Source organism: Grampus griseus, assembly GCF_964374135.1.
Source record: "Grampus griseus genome assembly, chromosome: 11".
In the NCBI taxonomy this organism is placed as follows: Eukaryota; Metazoa; Chordata; class Mammalia; order Artiodactyla; family Delphinidae; genus Grampus; species Grampus griseus.
The window spans coordinates 8,378,642-8,399,599 of NC_139005.1; positions in this window are offsets into that span (position 1 = coordinate 8,378,642).

The window sequence follows — 20,958 nt, forward strand, 5'->3', positions numbered from 1 at the left end:
GCTGGGAATCAAGTGCACTGGACAAAAGCAGCCTTTCCCTCAGAAATGTAAAAGAGGGAGCCTACCAATTGCTGCCCAGGCCTCCTCTGAGGACACAACCCTCACTTACCAAAAGTCTGTGTGTTCTCCAAATACACGTCAGTTGTTGTTTGTGCATCTTCAGTGAAGTCATGGTGCGTGGTCAAGTCTGACAGGTCAGTGGTCGACTCTAGGCCAGTGGTCGACTCTGGGTCAGTGGTCGACTCTGGGTCAGTGGTCGACTCTAGGCCAGTGGTCGACTCTGGGTCAGTGGTCGACTCTAGGCCAGTGGTCGACCCTGGGTCAGTGGTTGACTCTAAGCCAGTGGCCCACTGTAGGCCAGTGGTCGACTCTGGGTCAGCAGTCGACTCTAAGCCAGTGGTCAATTCTGGGTCAGTGGTCAACTGTAGGCCAGTGGTCGACTCTGGATCAGTGGTCGACTCTGAGCCAGTGGTCAGCTCTAGGCCAGTGGTCGACTCTGAGCCAGTGGTCGACTCTGGGTCAGTGGTTGACTCTAGGCCAGTGGTCAACTCTAGGCCAGTGGTCAAATCTAGGCCAGTGGTCGACTCTGGGTCAGTGGTCAACTCTGGGCCAATGGTCGACTCTGGGTCAGTAGTCAACTCTAGGCCAGTGGTCAACTCTAGGCCAGTAGTCAACTCTAGGCCAGTGGTCAACTCTAGGCCAGTGGTCAACTCTAGGCCAGTGGTCCACTGTAGGCCAGTAGTCAAATCTAGGCCAGTGGTCGACTCTGGGTCAGTGGTTGACTCCAGGACAGTGGTTGACTCTAAGTCAGTGATGAATTCTAGAGGAACCAAAAAGAAAAAAACAGTTCAAGTACTTTCTTGTGAGAATGTTTCTACCATCTCCACAGCCTTCCATTCCCAGCTAGATCTTTTTCCAGGGAAAACATGGAACAGAAAAGGGGATATTGAATCAAACTGGTCTCCCCACAAGTTTCTCTTCTGCCAAGTGCTAGAATGTCCAGAAGACTAACTGCCACCTAGGAATACGCTCGCTGCCCCTACTCCACCCTCCTTTGAGGGGTCGGGTTAGGAAGGAGCGTTTGATATTGTGCCTCTAAATGTGAATCAGTCAGACTGCAGTGGAATAAAATTTCAAAAACTCCCCTATATAATTCTTTCAGTTCCCTGAAAACTAAAAATATAAGTGGGGGAAAGGAGCAAGGAAAACAGCTATTTCCAAGGTGCATAAGCAAGAATGAAATGGACTCTAAAATGGGGACTCCTACCATTTTCATTTAATGGGCTACATCTAGCTCTTCAATTTCCAGTCTGTCCTAGAGAATGCACAATCCAGACATTTTGGGTCTTGTGAACCATAAAAGCATCATAACCATGAAGGCCTGATGAGCCTACCACCTGGGTCTGCTTGGGCTGCAGTGAAAGACCTACAGTCCTTGTGGCTGCCTAGTCCAGCAGGTTGTGGGCACCCTGCCAATGAGGTCAAAATCATTAGCTCTCTAATTTAGTCATTTGCTTTGTCATTCATTCATATGCAGTAAAGAACCCAAACCCAGCAGCGGATAAATTGAGAGCTACCAGAGGGAGAGCTGGGAGGAAGTGGAGGGTAAAGTCACCATTTTAGTGCAAGTGAATGAATACCCCTCCTCTTGAGAAACGGATCTGAGTTCAGGAAGGACTAGAAGAGAAAGAGGCTTGGGGGGAAAGCAGCCTTCTTCTGGTTCAGGAGACAGGGATTCCTTCTTCTCTCAATATGACTCACAAGTTTCTGCTCCAGACCCACTGATTCCCACTGCATGTAACCCAGCCAGCGGCTAAAGCACTTTGAATCTTACTCTCCAGTAAAGTTAGAGTACACCCAAGGACTTTTTAACCTGAGTCAAATAGAGAAAGCCTCTTTAGCACCTGATAGTTAAGGGGACCACAGGGAAACCTCAAGAGCCCTCTCATCACCAACCCTAATTCCATTTGACCCAGCCTGACTACCTGTATGAGGCGGATTCAAAACACAACCTTAATCTTAGTCAAGCCACTCAACTTGCCCAAGGCCTCATAGCTCGCTCACTCACACACACACACACACACACACACACGCACGCACGCACGCACACACGCACGCACACGCGGTGAATGGACTTTAGCCCTCTTCTCCAGAAACCCTCCCAACGTGCACTCACCCTGAAGCAGTGCGGGGTAAGTCACCACCAGGGCAAAGCAGGCGGAGAGGAGCAGGGCCTTCCAGAGCATGACGCCGGTGCCAGGGCGGGGAGCGCGGCAGGCTAGCGGAGGTGGGGAGGACCCAGGGTGCCGGACCGCAGCTCTGCTGGGCATTTATTACAACCTCAGGCCCAGGTCCCAGAGGAGGCATTCCCAGGGGGTTGGGAAGAAAACAGCCTCGCCCACAAGCGATGAGACTGCCCTGAAGCAAAGCAAAGGAGGTGGGGCGAGGGGGTGAGGGATGGGCGCGGGAGGGAGAGGAAGTAAGGAAGAGTTCGGAGGAAACCATCAGTGAGGTCCTTGGCGACGTTAGGGTCCTTTGCTCCATTACCACTAGGGGCAGGGCTTCTAGTTCCACCAGATCACAACACTCCCCTCCTGACCCAAGCCTGCAAGTTTGTCCTCTAGGCTGGAGCCCAATAATGCTTTACTGAGCCCCCGAAATGCCTCTGTGTGTCAGGGTGCGGGACTAAGAATAGTAGTGGGGTCTGCTGGCGACGCTGACGCTGAGGGAGAGCCCTAATGCGAACAATCTTCTAACTCTAGCGGGTCCCTGGAAGAGAGTCGTCGATCAGAATGATAATAACTAGTGCAACTATTATAATAACAGAAATATCTAAAATTGTAAGATTTCACATGTGCCGCTATCTCATTGGATTCTCACCACGGTCCCATGCGGGAGTCGTGATTGTCCTCATTTTTCTGGTGAGGAGCCTAGAGGCTGAGAGACTCAATGACTCCGATTCACCCGGAGATACGCACGCTCCGCCGCGATGCCGCGAACACGCAGGACCTCTTGGCTGTGAGGACCTGGCTCCTGCGAATGACCTTCCCAGTCCGCTAGGGGGCGGTATGAAGCTGCGATGCGTCCTCGGCTGAGCACTGACTTACCCTCCCCGTAGACGCAAAGCAGGCCGAGAAAACACAAGGTTGTGGGGCTGGCTCACCTAAGTAGGCCTCAGAGCGCAGTGAAGTCACCACCGTTACCTGGACAGGAGGCCTTTACACATACCCACAACTCCCATCCCATGGGGCCTTTTGGTTTCAGTTTTCTTTACATAAAAGGTCACAGCTGATTCCTGCTCCTCAGAAACCACAGGGCTGACAATACCACTGAGGGAAACCTCCCAGTAATAGTAATAATAACAGCTAATATTTATCGGGTGCTTAACTCTTGCCATAGGCGTGTGTTACTTTAGCCTAACACCAAACCTCAGGCAATTTTATTCGCCTTTTCCAGATTAAGTAACCGTGCACAAAGAGGTTAAGGAACTTATGAAAGGTCACACAGTAAATGTTATAGAATCAGGAAGCAAACCTGTGGGCACTCTGATGCTGGGGCCTCTGCTCTCAACCAACTCTACCGTTTGTGCCCCCGGCCCTGTTATCTCCCTGAGCTCATAGTTTTGTCCCGGGAAGTGTGGCAACTTTACAGTCTTCTCCTTAAAGGCAGAGGGAACACACGCGCGCGCGCACACACACACGCACACACATATTTTGTTTTTCTGGAAACTAAATTTCCTTGGCAAGGCCTGTGCAATGAAGTGTAACCACATACAATAGGAGCTTGGGAAGCAAGAAGGTCACAAAAAACTTGCAGGCAAATAACACCAGCAAACAATGAAAGATCAGACAATAATGCGGCAGGTCGCCAGCCAATGGATGAAGGGGAGATTTAATCTGCATCAGCCACAATATGAGAATATTTCCTACCCTAGAACACTGGAAGAATCGACTTCCCTATGTGCAAAGTAGAGTCTCTGATCTCTTTGAGGAGAGCTGGACTTAGACCTTAGTACTGAGGGGACAGAAATGACCAACAACTCAACTACCTAAAAATATAGACACTGCTTTAGATGTTCTTCCAAAGATAATGGTACCATTTTTGTGTGCCTTCGTTTCCCCCAGAGTCAGTGGACGAATAGCTTCTTGGTGACTATTACATTGAAATATGGGAGCAATTTGGTCCCCCTTCATGAAGACATGTTATTATTTCTCATCACTTGAATATAGTTAGGTCATTACCACAGCGGGTCCCAGAGAGGTCTCTGCTAAGGTGAGATCCAATAAAATTGTCAAGTTATAAGGTCTTTTTTATTAATATGGGATTGTAGTTCTGTTTTACAGTATTAAAATATTTTAGCTTTCTTAACTTTTTCCATTGCTATCAAATTTTATAGAATTATATAATGTCAAGACTTGAAGGTATATTAAATTTTACTCAGCTCAATCAGATATCCAATATCTTTTTTTAAAACATAATTTTTCCTTAAATAACATCCCTGGTAATGGGGAACTCACTACATTGAGGAGAACAGTTCATCTTTGGACAATTTTTCCTTCCAATAGAGAAAATATGTCTTCCTGTAATTTCAACCTATTTGCCCCAGTTTTATTCTGGGGGACCGTATATATAAAATTAGGTCCTTTTTCCTCTCTTCAGATGTCAAAAGTGGCTATCATTTTACTTTCAAATTTCTTCACCATTCTAAAAAAAGTATAAGTTTTTTCCTGTCTTATTCCCTCAAATTTCTCCAAAACCTAGCAAAGTGTCTGGCACATCAGAGGTGATAAGAATATTTATTGATAAATTAATTATAGGTGACTCCTGGTCCTTAGTCTCTGATCGCATTAGTCTATGGTCTTTTGAAAAGGAAACACTGTAATTGAAACAGATTATCACAGATTTGATCTAATTAGAGAAGGGAAAGAAAACTATCACCATCCTTCCTTCTGGAAAATATGATTATATTGAATGGACTTGTGCATTAAATGCCAAATGAAGTGCTAAAAGGCAAGTCTGGCAGAAAGTGTGGAAAGTTTCCTGAAAGCACTAAAGAAATTAAAAAACCTTTGCATCTACTTTCTCTAGAGTGAGATCAGTTTCCGGCAAGTGGGTTGAGCTGGGAGTGAGTGACATCCTGCAGATGTGTCTCTGTCCCTTCCTAATTCCCACCCTCAACAGACAGAAGCCCTGAAGCACCTGGGAGCATGGAGCCAGGAATTTGACCCAGGGCGAGTGCTTCTTCCATGCTCCATTGCAAACCCCAACAGTCATACTTCCCTTAGGGGGAAATTTCCAGAGAGCAAGACAAGTTTCTCCCTTGAGGAACAGGGCGCCCAGAATGGTCACCTGGCCTTGCAGATTAGATACTGATGAGGGCTAGCCTAGTATTTTAGGACCTAGTCAAGCATTTTTCCAGCATCTGGTCAGAGACCTAGCAATTACACTAAGTATCTTGAGCAATTCAAAAGAAATCTCAAAATTGATTCCTTCTTAAAAGTTATAACCATGGATAAGTTTATTTATTTTTATGTTTATATTACAAAGGCAGTTTATAACAGGATACTAAGAACTCTAATCCAGTGCCAGAGATACAAAAAAGTTATTTACTTAACAAATGTTTACAGAGTGACTGAGAAATGCAATGACTAAAGCAGAAGAGGCACTAGACAAGAGGTCAAAATCGCAGACTCTGGGGTCCAGCATCCTGGACTATATCCTATATATCCTGGCTCTGCCAGTAGTAATTAAGCAACCATGGGCAAGTTACTTAATTCATAGTACCTCAGTTTTTTCTTTACATAATGGACATAAAAATAGTTTTTACTTTGTTGGATTGCTATAAGGGTTAAATTAATGTATTCGTGTCAAATGCCTCGAATGAGGAAAACCATAATAAAAATTAGCTATTATTATTATTAGGTGCTGAAGATGAAAGAGGCCCAGGTCTCCAAAGAGTTGATAATATTATTTTAGGGTGGGAACATAAAGGAACATCCCCCTGGAAAGTTTCATGGGGAAGATGGGACAGTTAGAGTAAGATTCACCTGAATTTAATAAACATTTCTCGGTTTATAGAGAGAAAGAAGGTAAACGAAGGGACTCTAGGCAAAAGAAGTAATGTGCATGAATAGTAATGTTCAAGGTGTCCCGTCATGTGAATTATAATCAATTTGGGAACATAGAGGAAAACTATGTTAATTGCTAGATTCTAAACCACTGAAGGCTGGAACCATCTTAATCAACTTTGCATTACCCACTCCTACAGAGTCTGTGATGGTTGCATAGCGATGGCCAAATAAATGATTATTCATCTGTATTGAACTGTAACATGGGGGAGGTGGGAAGGCATCATCAAATCCATCATTTCAGCAATAAAATAGCGGCTAAAAACTTGAGTTCTGGACTATGAATCCAGGTCTTTGTGAACACTTGGGCTTGCCCAAGTTACTTTATCCTTCAGAATGCAGGTGGTGATAGTAAGCATTTCACAGGGTCATTATGAAAATTAAATGAGCTTATCCATGTAAACTTGTAACTAGCATATAATAAATGATCGATGATTGGCAGCTATCATTATTATAACTTGAAATGGACCTTGAAGAATAATTAAAACTGTAAGAGTGACTGTTCTCATCCAAGAGAACTTCCTGACTGGAGAACATAGGGAGAGTGTGGGAGGAAAGGGGGTGGAAGGAAAGAAGTTTGTGAAAAACAGTCTGAAATGACATTTGGGACCAAACCAAGGAACGCTTCAGAAGCTGAAGAGATGAGTCATTATTCTGCCAGCAGAAGTTCTGGTAGAGGCATGCTTTAGGAAGACTAACCAAACCTGCACAAGAAAGTAGGTCGGCTGTGACACAGCACACGCAAGAGCTACTTCAGATTGAGCAGAGTGGTGGCCCTAGGCATGAAAGGAAGGACGCAGATACTAAAGACATTACAAAGGTGAAATTAAAGGGACTTGGTGGCTGATTGGATTGGCGGGGGTGGGCAAGTCATCCCCACCATAAGTTATGTATATGCTACCAAGAGTTGGCTTTAATTCCTCTAGGACATGAATTCCCAGAGTCAAAACGCCTATGCTAAAAATAAAAGGCGACAGAAGAGGAGGATGAGAAGTGTAAGTCCTGAGATTCAGCTGAGAGTCTTGCCTGGTGGTGAGTGAACAAGTAAGAAAACACACTGTGGTGCAGCAGTAATGGATCTCACTGGGTTAGAATAAAGTTTTAGGGCCCATGTTTTCTCTGGCGCTAGTACACATCCTTATGGGAAATTCTGAGACTGACTACAGTGTCTTTATCTGTTAAATATTTTGCCTCAAGATTGGACCCTTATAATGCACGGGGGGGGGGTCCATAGCTAATTGATAAGAAATAAAATAGTTATAACAATGAGATTTCACCTCAAACACATTAGGATTATCAGAAATACAAACAGACAAAATAACGAGTGTTGGCAAGGATGTGGAGAAATTGGAACTCTTGTGCACTGTCATGGGAATGTAAAAGGGTGCAGCCATAATGGAAACAGTATGGCAGGTCCTCAAAATATTAAAAATATAGTTGCCTTATGAACCAGCAATCCCATTTCTGGGCGTATATCCAAAAGAATTCAAAGCAGGATCTCAAAGAGACATTTGCATACCCATGTTCATAGCAGTATTATTCACAATAGGTAAGAGGTTGAGGCAAACGTCCAGCAATAGATGAATGGATAAAGAAAATGTGGTTTACAAATACAACAGAATATTATTCAGCCTTAAAAAAGGAAGGAAATCCTGTCACATGCTATGAACAAGGTCACATGGATGAACAAGCAAGGTCGTATGGATGAACCTTGACGATATTATGCAAAATGAAATAAGCCAGTGACAAAAAGGCCAATGCTGAATGATTCCACTTACATGAGGTACCTAAAGTAGCCAAACTCAGAGAAACAAAGTAAAATGGTAGTTGACAGGGGCTGGGAATAGGGAGGAATGGGAATTGTCGTCCAGTGGATATAGGGTTTCAGTTTTGCAACATGAAAAACTTCTAGAGATCTGTTGCACAATAATGTGAATATACTTAACACTATTGAACTGTACACTTAACAGTTAAGTGACAAATTGTATGTTATGAGTTTTTTACTGCAATTAAAATTTCTAAAAATAGTTATAAGTTAATAATGGCTAAATGACAATGATCGTGTACCAGACACAATTCAAACTATTTTCCAAATTCTAGGTACTTTACAAATATCATTTTAATCCTTATAACAATCCTAAATTATTATCACTGCATCCAGTTTACAGATGAGGAAACTGTGGCTCAAAGAATTTAAGTAACTTGCCCAAAGTCACAAAGCTAGTAAGAGGTTGAAGCAGTATTCAGTCCAAGCAGTGTGGCTCAGAGTCAATTTCCATCTTTTCTCTATACAAGCTCATCTCTACTCATCATCTAAGTGTCAAGGGTAATTACTCATTACTCTGTTAGTTCAGGATTAATTCCTTCCTTACATCTCTGCCCCAACTATATTGAAAGGTTCAGACAGCAGGGGCCAGACTTATACAACTTTACGACATGTTCCCTAATAGTACCTAGCTAGGCGCTTTGCCCATTATTGTTGGACCAAATGAGCTCAGACATTTTAACAGATATTGAAGCTTAGCGGAATCCCATCCATGTAAGATTTGAACCAGGAGATTTCATCCAGGCTCCTCACTGACCCAGTTCTAAATAGATGCTTCCTAGTAGATACATGTATATGTGTAACTGAATCACTCTGCTGTACACCTGAAACTAGCACAACATTGTTATACAACCATGCGCCAATATAAAAATTTTTTAGATGTTTTTTAAATAAATACATAGATGCTTCTTTCCTGACAGCAGATTGAGGTAGGTACCCCTGTGAGAGGCTGGAGAAGGTAAATGAAAGAACTTCAATTTCCCCAACCACATTTTTAGTTACATAGGGAAAAAGCAGGAAAAAGTTTGAGTGTCTTTTGCTGACCTCTCCAAGAGATTTAATAGAAATGCACCATGGAATTTTATTCACCACTCTTTTCCTTACAAATGAGCCTCCTCTTAACCACCCCAGCACGCATTTAGGTAAAGCAGAATGAAGGGTAAAGGGTGGATAAAGAATGAAAGGGCCCATTATTAGATTTGATAAATGCTGAAGGCAATCTGAAACAAAGTCACCTCATCTTCTATATACAAATTTTCTTTTCTCTTTATTTTTTTTTTTAAAGATGTTGGGGGTAGGAGTTTATTAATTAATTTATTTATTTTTGCTGTGTTGGGTCTTCGTTTCTGTGTGAGGGCTTTCTCTAGTTGTGGCAAGCGAGGGCCACTCTTCATCGCGGTGCGCGAGCCTGTCACTATCGTGGCCTCTCTTGTTGCGGAGCATGGGCTCCAGACGCGTAGGCTCAGTAGTTGTGGCTCACGGGCCTAGTTGCTCTGCGGTATGTGGGATCTTCCTGGACCGCGGCTCGAACCCGTGTCCCCTGAATCGGCAGGCAGATTCTCAACCACTGCGCCACCAGGGAAGCCCTCTTTTCTCTTTTGATCCGTGGAATTTCCTCCAAGCAGTATTGCCTCCTGCCCTTTCCCTTTGAAACGCACATTAAGAGACTCTTAAGAACATGAGGCTCACTGCTCTGTCAGGAAGAGTCTGAACTGATGGCTCCTCCCAACAGTGCTACAGTCCCATTGGCCACCTAACCTATCCCCCACTCCTCCCTTAGAGAATCACACCACCACCATTCCACCATCCCTACCACCACCACTCCACCATCCCTACCATTGCCCAGACAATTCTGTTGAACCAACATTTAATTGAGCGAATATTAAGTGCCAGAAAATGTCCTGGGTGCACAGAGTTTAAAGGACCTTGTCTCCAAGAATCACACAGCCTAGTGGGGGGTGGAAAGGTTATAGAATATAATCTCAAAAAAATTAATTCTCAGCACCTGTTTTTTTTAAGTCCTTTTAAAGTTTTTTATTTTTTTAATTAATGTATTTATTCAATGAACTTATGGTTACCGGGGGGAGGGAGGAGGGGGATAGATTGGTAGTTTGGGATTGACATGTACACACTGCTATATTTAAAATAGATAACCAACAAGGACCTACTGTAAAAAAAAAAAAAAAAAAAAACTATGAGGGATGTAATGTACATGATAAATATAATTAACACTGCTGTATGTTATATACGAAAATTGTATAGGGAGTAAATCCTAAGAGTTCTCATCATGAGGAAAAAATATCTCCTTTCTAATTTCTTTAATTTTGTATCTGTATAAGATGATGGATGTCCACTAAACTTATTGTGGTAATCATAAGTGAAGTCAGATCATTGTGCTGTACACCTTAAACTTATACAGTGCTATATGTCAATTATATCTCAATAAAATTAGAAGAAGAAAAAAATATTCAAATAAAAATGAACACAGTACATGATAAAAATTTCAAACAATGCTTAAAAGTATAAAATTGAAAAGGAAAAGTACCTCTACTTCCTAACCCTGAACCCATGATTAACATTTTCTTCTGTGTATTTCTTGAAAAAAAAAATTTATGCATTATTCTTGCTGCTCAATACTCAAGGAGGGTTATAGTCCATTCACTTTATGAGATATTCTAAATTTTATTCTTGGATTCACACATTTAACATGTATTTGATTCTTACTTTATTCCAGGCACTGCTTAGTTGTTTTTTTTTTTAATAGAGTGAAAGATCCTTTAAATTCTATAGTGCTTTACAGTTTCTGAAAGTTTCACACACATGATTTCATATAATCCCATAATAACCCTTTTTCCCCCCCCACCCCTGTATTGTCCCTCTCCTCTTCCCTCTCTCCACTGGTAACCACTAGTTTGTTCTCTACATCTTCGAGTCTACTTCTTTTCTGTTATATTCACTAGTTTATTGTATTTTTTAGATGCCACATCTAAGTGACATCATACAGTATATGTCTTTCTCTGTCTGACTTATTTCACTTAGCATAATGCCCTCCAAGTCCATCTGTGTTACTGCAAATGGCAAAATTTCATTCTTTTTTATGGCTGAGTAGTATTCCACTTTATATACATATACCACGACTTCTTTATCCATTTATCTGTTGCTTCTATATCTTGGCAATTGTAAATAATGCTACTATGAACATTGGAGCACATGTATGTTTTCGAATTAGTGTTTTTGTTTCTTTCGGATATATACCCAGCAGTGGAATTGCTGTATCTTATGGCAGCTCTATTTTCAGTTTTCTGAGGAACCTCCATGCTGTTCTCCATAGTGGCTGCATCAATTTACATTCCCACCAACAGTGTGGGAGGGTTCCCTTTTCTCCTTAGCTCCAGTTTTAACCATTTGAGCAAATTTTCTGATTAACAACCCAGCACCCTCCCTACTTTAATGCCTCCTAGAGTTCATTCATTTAATTAATACTGATGAATCATCTGTTCTTTGCAAAATTCTTTGCTATCCCAAGGGCTCAAAGCTATGGATACAAATAAATGAAGTAAAAGATGTAATATGACAAGAGCCCTAAGAGAAGTACAGGGTATTCTGGTGATCCGGAGGAGACAGAGATTACACTCAGCTAATGATGACTCATTAAGTCAACAGCTGTTGAGCAACTCAATGAGTCCAGAACTATGCTAGACACTAGTGACATAAAGACCGTCCCTGACTCTGAAGGTATTCGTGGCTAATAGTTCAGAAAGCCTTCATGAAGGATGTTACATTTTAACTGGATCTTAAAAGATGGATAAGGTCTCATCAGGGGAAATGATGGGTAAAACAGGAAGGATTATCAGGAAGAAGTAATAATCCAGGTAAATACACATAGCGGCAGAGATAGGAGAGTAGAGGACCCATTCAGGTAGCAGCAGTTAGTCTAATTTGTCTTAAAGGGATGTTGCAGAAAACATAGGAATTTGAGACCATGGAATGGAATGCCTACCTTGGAATAGTAGACCAAAGAGATCTGACTCACTGATAGATAACAGACTGTTACTGAAGGCTTTTTAGTAGATTAAGCTGATGCAACTCATATTATATGAAGACAGGCAGTGAAAAACAATGTAAAGGAAAGATGAGAAGAGGGGCATCACAATAGCACAGGCAAGACATTGAGTAGCAAGAATACTATATGATCAGCAAGTTATGTTTACATGGACGACGTGAGAAGTGAGGGTCCAGGGAGGGGAAAAGACGACTTCCAAGTTGTAAAGGGTGAATTATTCCAGTGACATACACAGGGGGTCAAACTAGGACCCAGTTTCTGAATGGTGTTAGGAGGAGAGGAGGTTGGTGAAGAGAGGATTTTCAGGTGGGGGCAAGATGAGTTTGGCTAGTGGAAATTGTCTAGCTTTAAGAGTATCTTGACGGAAATATCCCATAAGCAGCAGAAAACATGAGGCTGACGTCCATGAGATTTTGGTTTATGATGGTGATTTTGCTTTATGCATAGAGATGTGTTATTCATTTGCTCTGAAGTGATGACTGTGACCAAACAGTAGATACGATTCCAAAACAGATGGGGAAAGAAAGGACTAGGAAGGAGCTTGGTCTAGGAAGTTCTTTTATTTAGGACAATGGAGGAAAAGCCAGCAAAGGAGACAAAGAAGCAGAAAACCAGAGTGTTACACGGACACAGAAGACAAGGAAGGAGAGTATTTCAAGGAGATAGTAAACAGCATCAGATACAACCAAGACAGGTCAAGAATAAAGGTGTTAAAAAAAAAAGTTATTATAAATAAAATTGCCTTACAATTTAAAAAAAAGAATAAAAATTAAGGAAGTAAGCAGAGGAGCAAGAAGATCAAGAGAAAGTGAGGTGGGGCTTTTTTTTGGGGGGAGCAGTTATTTTGAGGTTTAGGTAAAGAGTGTTAAAAAACAAACCAACAAGCCCCAAAAGAAGTCATTTATGCTAATCCCCACGTCAGCAGACTGAGAATTAGCTTCAGCTTTCCTAGAAATGGAATCTTAAACCAGTCAGTCAGGATTCTCCTGATCAGTGCTAGTTAAGAAACGCGCCTTTAAGTCCCTTGCTGTCTCCTGAAGGAAAGCAACCTTGCCATGACCAACCTGCTTTTTTGCCCAGTATAACTCTTTTGTTCCTGCTTCCTTCTGCCTATAAGAAGCCTTTCATTTTGTACAGGTCCTCAGAGCTCTTTTCTGTCTGCTAGATTGGATGCTGCCTGATTCATGAATCGTTGAATAAAGCCAATAAGATCTTTGAAATTCACTCAGTTGAATTTTGTTTTTTAACAGTTGACAAGAGCATAGGCAGAGGGAAAGGACATAGAAGAAAGTTAAGAGAATGAAAGTGTTAGACTGTAAAAGTGTTGGGGTAAATGATGGCACGGAGTTGCAAAAAATATGTGTAATTACCTATTTTTACTTTGGTTTTCTCCCATTAAAGTAAGCAGCTTTTAGGAAAGGACCAAGAAATGTTCATGTTTGCACCCCAGACAGAGATTGCTTCTTACCCCTGATAGGCATTCTTCCGTTCTCTCGCAGAGTAATAAAATCCCTGATGCTTAACCGGGCATATGACAGCCCAACATGAAGACTGCACTTCCTGGAGAATGTAAGCAGAAGTAGTATTTGAAACCTCTAGGTTTTGTTCTTAAAGGGAAAGGCATATCCTTCACTTCTACTTTTCTCCTTTCTGCTGTATGGGATGTGGATGTAGTGATGGTTCATCTTGAACCATCTGGATGAGGGCAACATCGTAGGGATGGCAGAGAAGATATAAAGGAAGGATCCTGCATTCTTCTCAAAGTTGCAGAACACAGCCATCTTACCAGGTAAGAGAAATAAACCTCTGTCCTGTTTAAAGCCTTGATAGTGTAGTGGGAGGTGGGATATCCTGTCAGAGTACCCCAAGTATCCCAAACTCATCTGCATCCCAGCACATTGCATAGCTCCTATTAGCTGCTTCATTGAGATGCAAGGGAAGGAGGGGAAAGATGTCTAAGGAGACATTTTAGATGTTGGCAGGACTCTAGGAAGTGAAAGAAATTGTGCTTTAAGTGAGTCATGAACACACAGGTTTGGTTCCTTGTGTTTCCATTTCTTTGTACCAAATCAGGCTACGACAAAAATCTCCAATTTCATCTTGCTTCACTTCGCTATTAATTTAGTGAAAGGCTTTCTTATTATAAGTGTAGTCTTAAATGAGGCAAGGATTTCCTTCTTTGATGTATAGCCTTTTGTTCTGAGATGCGTGAGGTTTATAAATGTTTCAAAGGGCTTTCAAATCCAAATTTACTCTGATACCAATTCTGAGAGATTGGCAGAATGCATATTAATATCTTTCTACAAGTGAACACCCAGCGTATTGTCGCCTCCATAAATAAATATTGAGTGCTAACCAAGGAGGTAGCAATCCAAGATGGTAAGTGACTTGTTCAAGGTCACAGCTCTTCAGTGCAATGCCGAGAGGTAGAACCAAGACATCTAGAATTCATCTAATCATAACAGACTTAGTGGACAGTAGCCTCTGAAGAACGTAAGCCATCTCGTCCAAAATAAGGTTTCTCTTGAAACACCAGGAAGTATCCAATTCCTCACTCTTTCTGTTTGAAACCCAAAATATCTCATGATTGGCATTTATTTCACTATCAGTTACGGGGAAATAAATACAAGCACATTTTCCTAATTTATTTTATACCTAAGGTGGGAAATAGTGAAAGACAAGGAAGATTCTAACTCATTTCCAAGTAACTAAGAGCAGTACTTTCTCAACTTATTCCAGTCTTTGCTTCCATGAAAAGCAGCCCTTCCCATCAGAGCAAACACCTTGTTCATCTTCATTCTCTGTCCGTAGCTGGAAGCACTACCAAGAAGCCTGCGTGTTCTCTTGCTTGAAGCACCAGAACATATTTGACGGTTCAACCAATAAAAATATCTTCTGAGAACTACAGCAAGAATCCATGGAATCTTAATCATGGGGAAGATTCTGGAAGGAGAGCCAGACAGGTATTTTGCCTTCCAGGCCCCTGTGACTTATGATTAAGGTGCCTCATCCGGATGGCCTCGTGTGGGCATTACTCAATATCAATAAAATCCTCATTGAATGAATAAGCGAATAGATGAAGAAACTGACCTTTGCAAACCAACTTTTTTTACATTCTCTGTTCTCAATTCAGTGGGCCATCCTATGACAGCCATTCTGTGTGATCCGTCACTGGGTGCCCAAAATAAGAAAAGTGTGTGTAACACAAGCCCAAAGATCCAGGAAGCCAGAAAAAACAAGAGTGCAGGAAATTCGGAACTGTATCCTGCTTTTCCATACGAGGAAATACAGGCGGGTGATCTGGATAGGGGTGAGGAGCCTGGGATCAAGCAGAATTCTGACGTCGCGACTCAGGCTGCATTTTAGATGAAATCTGCAGGAATTTTGCCCTGCCTGCGCTTGCTCTTTGTAACTAGTGAGGGAAATTTACTGGAAAGTGGAGCGGCATTGTGCCCCTGGGACTCTGGCTAGTGACTAAACATCCTGGGGGTCTGTTTACAGAGGTTGTTTTGTCTTAACCCTAGAAAAGCAAAAATAAGGCTGGAATATCTTACCCTTTAATCAGCATGGATACTAATCTGAGCAGGCAGGATGTGTGTTCAAGCTTCCTAAATGCACCATGCATAGAAATCAGATGGGAAAACTACCCAGTTTCTGATCTGTGAATCAGTATTATATGGCAATACCAATAGCTCCTGCGTTTATACAGAATTTGACAAGTTACAGAACAGTTCCCCACGCATTATCTTACTTGAGTATCACAACAGCCTTGTGCTGGGTGTTATTCCAGTTTTATTGAATATCTTCAGGACTTGACACTGGTTCTTCAGAGGTAAGAAAAATGGGTCGATCCATGCTTCCTTTTAAGGAAGAGATCTTGGCTCCTTTGTCTCAATTGATGCCAACTTCATGCCCTAAAAAATAGCAACCAAAACCTAAATAACAGGGAGTGAAAAGGAAAGTTCTTGCAGTCCTGATAAAGGCAACTATCCAGGCCATCCAACCTTAATTTTTATAATTACTACATGAAACCAAACCATCCTGCAGTTGTAGTGGGCTGCCCATCTGTGAAACTTCACTGACCCGGAGGGTTTTAGAACAGAAATAAACTCAGCGATTTATGGTCCAATACCTTCATTTTAGTGAGGAGAAAGTGGAGGTTCAGAAAGATTAGATAAGATTGTCTGGCTTCCAGTTGCAACACCGCCTCTTGGCAAATTCCTTAACATATCTATACCTCAGTTTTCCCGTATGTAATATGGGAGTAACAATACCTATCTCATGGGATTGTGTGAGAATTAGGATAGTGCCTATACTTAGTAAGTAAGTACTAAAAAAATACTGTAGCCAGTACTACAATCATCATCATCTACCAAGCGCACATAGAAAAGTTGGGACTAAAATCTGACTCTAAATCCAGTGTTCTTTCTACCACAGGACATTATCTAATTCTGTGGGGAGAACTCTTCTGCCCCCTTTGAGGTGCCAAAGGCATTAAAAGTAAATTCTTTTTTTCCACATCTAAATGCATAGTAGAAACTGGTTCAGAGAAAATGGATTCAGAGGCAATGGGCATCTAAGAAATTTGGTATTAGATAGATATCCACCATCACCTCGAAGAAAGGCACAACTAGCTATCTGGAATCTGTATTTGGATGGAGAGTTTCAGACAAACAAGCTACAGAAAAATAAAACATGGTAACTTCAGTAATAGGGTCAAAGAGTATATAATTCTCCCTCCTCATTTCTAGTGGCTGATTTCCCATTGTCCTTTATGTGAAGAGGAAGTGGGAGGGAGTATTTTTTAAAAATTAGGAAGTCTGGGCTTCCCTGGTGGTGCAGTGGTTGAGAGTCCGCCTGCCGATGCAGGGGACACGGGTTCGTGCCCCGGTCCGGGAAGATCCCACATGACGCGGAGGGGCTGGGCCCGTGAGCCATGGCCGCTGAGCCTGCACGTCCGGAGCCTGTGCTCCGCAACGGGAGAGGCCACAGCAGTGAGAGGCCCGCGTACCGCAAAAAAAAAAAAAAAATTAGAAAGTCTGATATTCAAGAGTTATCACAGACCAAAAAAATAAATAAATAAACATACCCATGGGTTAGAGGGAAGGGAGAGAGGCACAGGCAGAGCCCAGAGGGGTTTTAAGGCAAGGAAACCACTCTCTATGACACTGTAATGGTAGACGTGTCATTATAAATTTGTCCAAATCCATAGAATGTACTACACCAAGAACCCTAATATAGGCTGTGGACTTTGGATGATGGTGTGTCAATGTAGGTTCATCAATTATAACAAATGTACTGCTCTGGTAGGAGGTGTTGATCACAGGGCAGGCTATGCATATGCAGGAGTAGGGGGTTATGGGAAATTCTGTACCTTTTGCTCAGTATTGCTGTGAACCTAAAACTGCTTTAAACAATAAAGTCTATTTACAGAGAAAGACTAATACTGTATGATATCACTCATAGGGGGAATCTAAAAAAACACAACAAACTAGTGCATATAACAAAAAAGATGTAGACTCGCAGATGTAGAGGACAAACTAGTGGTTACCAGTGGGGAGAGGGTGTGGGAAGAGGCAACACGGGTAAGGGGGAAAAAAGGGTTATTATGGCCTTATATGAAATCATGTGTGTGAAACTTTTGAAAATTGTAAAGCACTATAGCATTTAAAGAATCTTTCATTCAATAGAAATTTAAAAAAATTTTTTTTTAATAAAGTCTATTTAAATAAATAAGCAAACTTACTTGTCGAAATACAGAACGGGCTGATTCCATCCCAAGGTCAAATGTGCCTGGAATAACACATGTAACAAGATACAGTTGTTTCACTTCAAGGGAGCCAGAGCAGTTAGACCCATTACTAGAGAGAGTCTCATTAGAGGGGAAACCAGTCATGGCACTCCAGAAATAACTCTGCTACAGACGCAAGTGGAATAGAGTTACAGAATGTTAGACTATAAGAACCTAGAGAAGAAGGTCTGTCTAAATCCTCTTTCTGTTCCCCAGAGCCTAGCCATAGGCCTGGAACAGAGTAGGTTTTCAAAGCTTGAGAAAGAACAGGGAGAAACTCTCTGGGACAGAATATTCATGAGATTAATGTTGGTGTGATCATAAGACCCCATTTGTCCACTGTGACACTGGGGTCCCCTATGACTAGATGGTCCAAGAGAGTGAAATCAGATTCTGGAGCGTGCTGATCACATCTTCGCTTTAACAGATCCCAGTCACCCCCACCTGCCCCATGAAGTACAGGGCCTTGGTTTCCATAGTGCTGGCAGAGGAGCCCTTCCCCGCATCCTGGGACTACAAGAGGTAGCAGGATAAAGGTCAAATTTCCACCTGTCCTCTGATACTCTCCTAAAGAGCAGAGTATCACCAAGGCCAGAGCCCCAAGGGCACAATGCTGCTGCTGTAATCCTACTAAGGCCCATAAAGGACATCTTAAAATGTTACTGGAAGTAGAGGAAGAGCCCTAGACTCCTAAAACAGTATTCAAAAGACGAATTTACTTGTAAGTTTTTCTATTGTTATTTTTTCCACCTCCTTATCCATTGGATTCCCAAGCAGGCTACTGGTTGTACTCCCAGTTATACTCTATCAGGATTGCCTTTCCAACTGTATTCCTCACTGGAGTTAACTTGAGGCTGTTCTGACTGCTTCTCTTTGGATTTCTCAGTGGGTTCTTTCCTGGATTCTTCGCTAAATGGTTCAAATGACTCTTCAGTGAATTCCTAACTGAAATCCTGTTCCCAAACGTCACTGGATTCTCCACCGGTGTGTCTCAATCTGTGCGCATTGTTTCATGCAGAAGACATTAAATAAAAGGCAGTTGAGCAAATACAAGCAGGAGACCGAACGTTTCAGCAAAGTCTACGGTAAGTCTCGCTCCCACTTCCCTCACTCTGAGACAGGAGCAGAGGGCACGTCCGTGGCTCTCCACCATCTGGAAATGCTCTCTGCGCTGTCCAATACCTTAGCCATTAGTCACAGGTGGCTATTGAGTGCTTGCATTTTTAATTTTATTTAATTTTAATTATTTTAATTTATATAGTTATCTACTGCTCGCAGCTACCATACAGGACAGTACAGCCTTTGCTGCATTGCTTGTGTGACAGAGAGACTTAAAATCTTCCCAGTTAAGGAACTGATGCCTTTTCCCTGCTACTTGTCCAGTCCAATTTCCCTTGTCAGGAATGAGAATTTCCTCAGAAAAAAAAATAACTGAGAGGTTTGGACTTCACTAGCACAAACACACTCTGAATCACTCCCATAAAACCATTCTTATGGTCCTGCTCTATCCACTGACCAACCTGATTGCCATTGTCCAAATTTGTCCTTATTATTGTTGATATTAAAAAGAACACTGTGGAAGTGCTCATGCCTAGTACTGGAAAAGAACATTTAACTTTGTTCTGTTTCCAGATACTCTCACCTTGCCATCTCATTTAGACGAACTACCATTCATTAAAAATTATTAAGAGTGGCAGAGGGGCTTCCCTGGTGGCGCAGTGGTTGGGAGTCCGCCTGCCGATGCAGGGGACACAGGTTTGTGCCCCGGTCCGGGAAGATCCCACATGCCACAGGGCGGCTGGGCCCGTGAGCCATGGCCGCTGAGCCTGCACGTCCAGAGCCTGTGCTCCGCAACGGGAGAGGCCACAACAGTGAGAGGCCTGCGTACCACAAAAAAAAAAAAAAAAAGAGTGGCAGAGGGGGGACGCAAGTGAGATGTCCGAGGAAACTCAAGAAGGATGGGCGAGGCTCGTTAGTAAAATTCCCACAACAGCTTTACCTACATCACAGCCGGCTCCGGCTCTAAGCTCTCCTTCACCGTCCAAGGCCAAAAGCCAGAGACTTTCACACGCAAGAGTCAGGAACTCACCAACAACCAGAGTGAATTTAGGACTTGGACTCCAGCCCTGATTTTACCACTTACTAACTATGACCCTAAACTCATTTCCACGGAGGACAAGAAGCCTCATGGTACTGTCCCCCTTAACTGTTATGCTGATCTCTAGAAAAAAAGATGCAAATGTTACTTTTCATTATTATTATTTTTCAGGGCTCCAAACAGCCTTAGTTTGGAAGGCAAAAAAATCCTCACAGCTTCCCCTACTGCAGCTTTGATGACAGATTCAACGGTAATGTTTTTTACCCCACTCTCTTCTTCCAAGACTTTTTCTTTGTAACTCACCCAGCGTGGTCCTAGCAGGCTTTGTTTAATGAGTCTGTGTCTAATACATTACAGATGCTCAAAAAACATTTCTTATAGTAACGAAATAATTAACGGGGTAGGAAACAAATCAAAATTTGAGCCAGACCCAGGTGAGGTGGGATTCATGGAGATTTCCTTATGGCCAGTGAGAAAGCTAGCAACCAGGAAACTGGGCTGTGCCTGGGATTTCCTGTAAACTCAATTCAAATACTTTGGAAATAAATACCAAGTGTTACTGAAATGTTTAAAGTTGGTAGTAAGCTGACTAGCAGCAGAGGGAACAGTGAGTGAGAAGGCAGCGTTTGCAGGGCCCAGAGGAGCTGAGTTACTTGGGGTTGGCACTAGACTCCCTTGGAGCAGAAGCAGGCATAAGACCGCCAAGGTCGCCCTCCTCATGGTGGGTCTCTGGTGGGGAAAAAACGTATTGGGAAACAAAGGAGGGAAGTACCCATATGTCAGCTATGCTAAGGCAAGGCAAAACCCAGGCCCGGGCCATTCCCCCACTTTCCAGTCTCCTTATGGTAGAAAGAGAATTGATAGACGATCCACTAAAATTCATTGGGCCAGTCACCAGGGGCTGAATGAGTGGGAGTCATTGGATATAAGGGACCAAATCAAAGATTTCAAAGCAAGTCAAGGATAACAAAAAGTGTTGACTGAAAGAAAAACATACAACCTAAAAGTTGCAAGTTGAGTTTTATTCGGGAATCTTCCTGAGGACTATAGCCC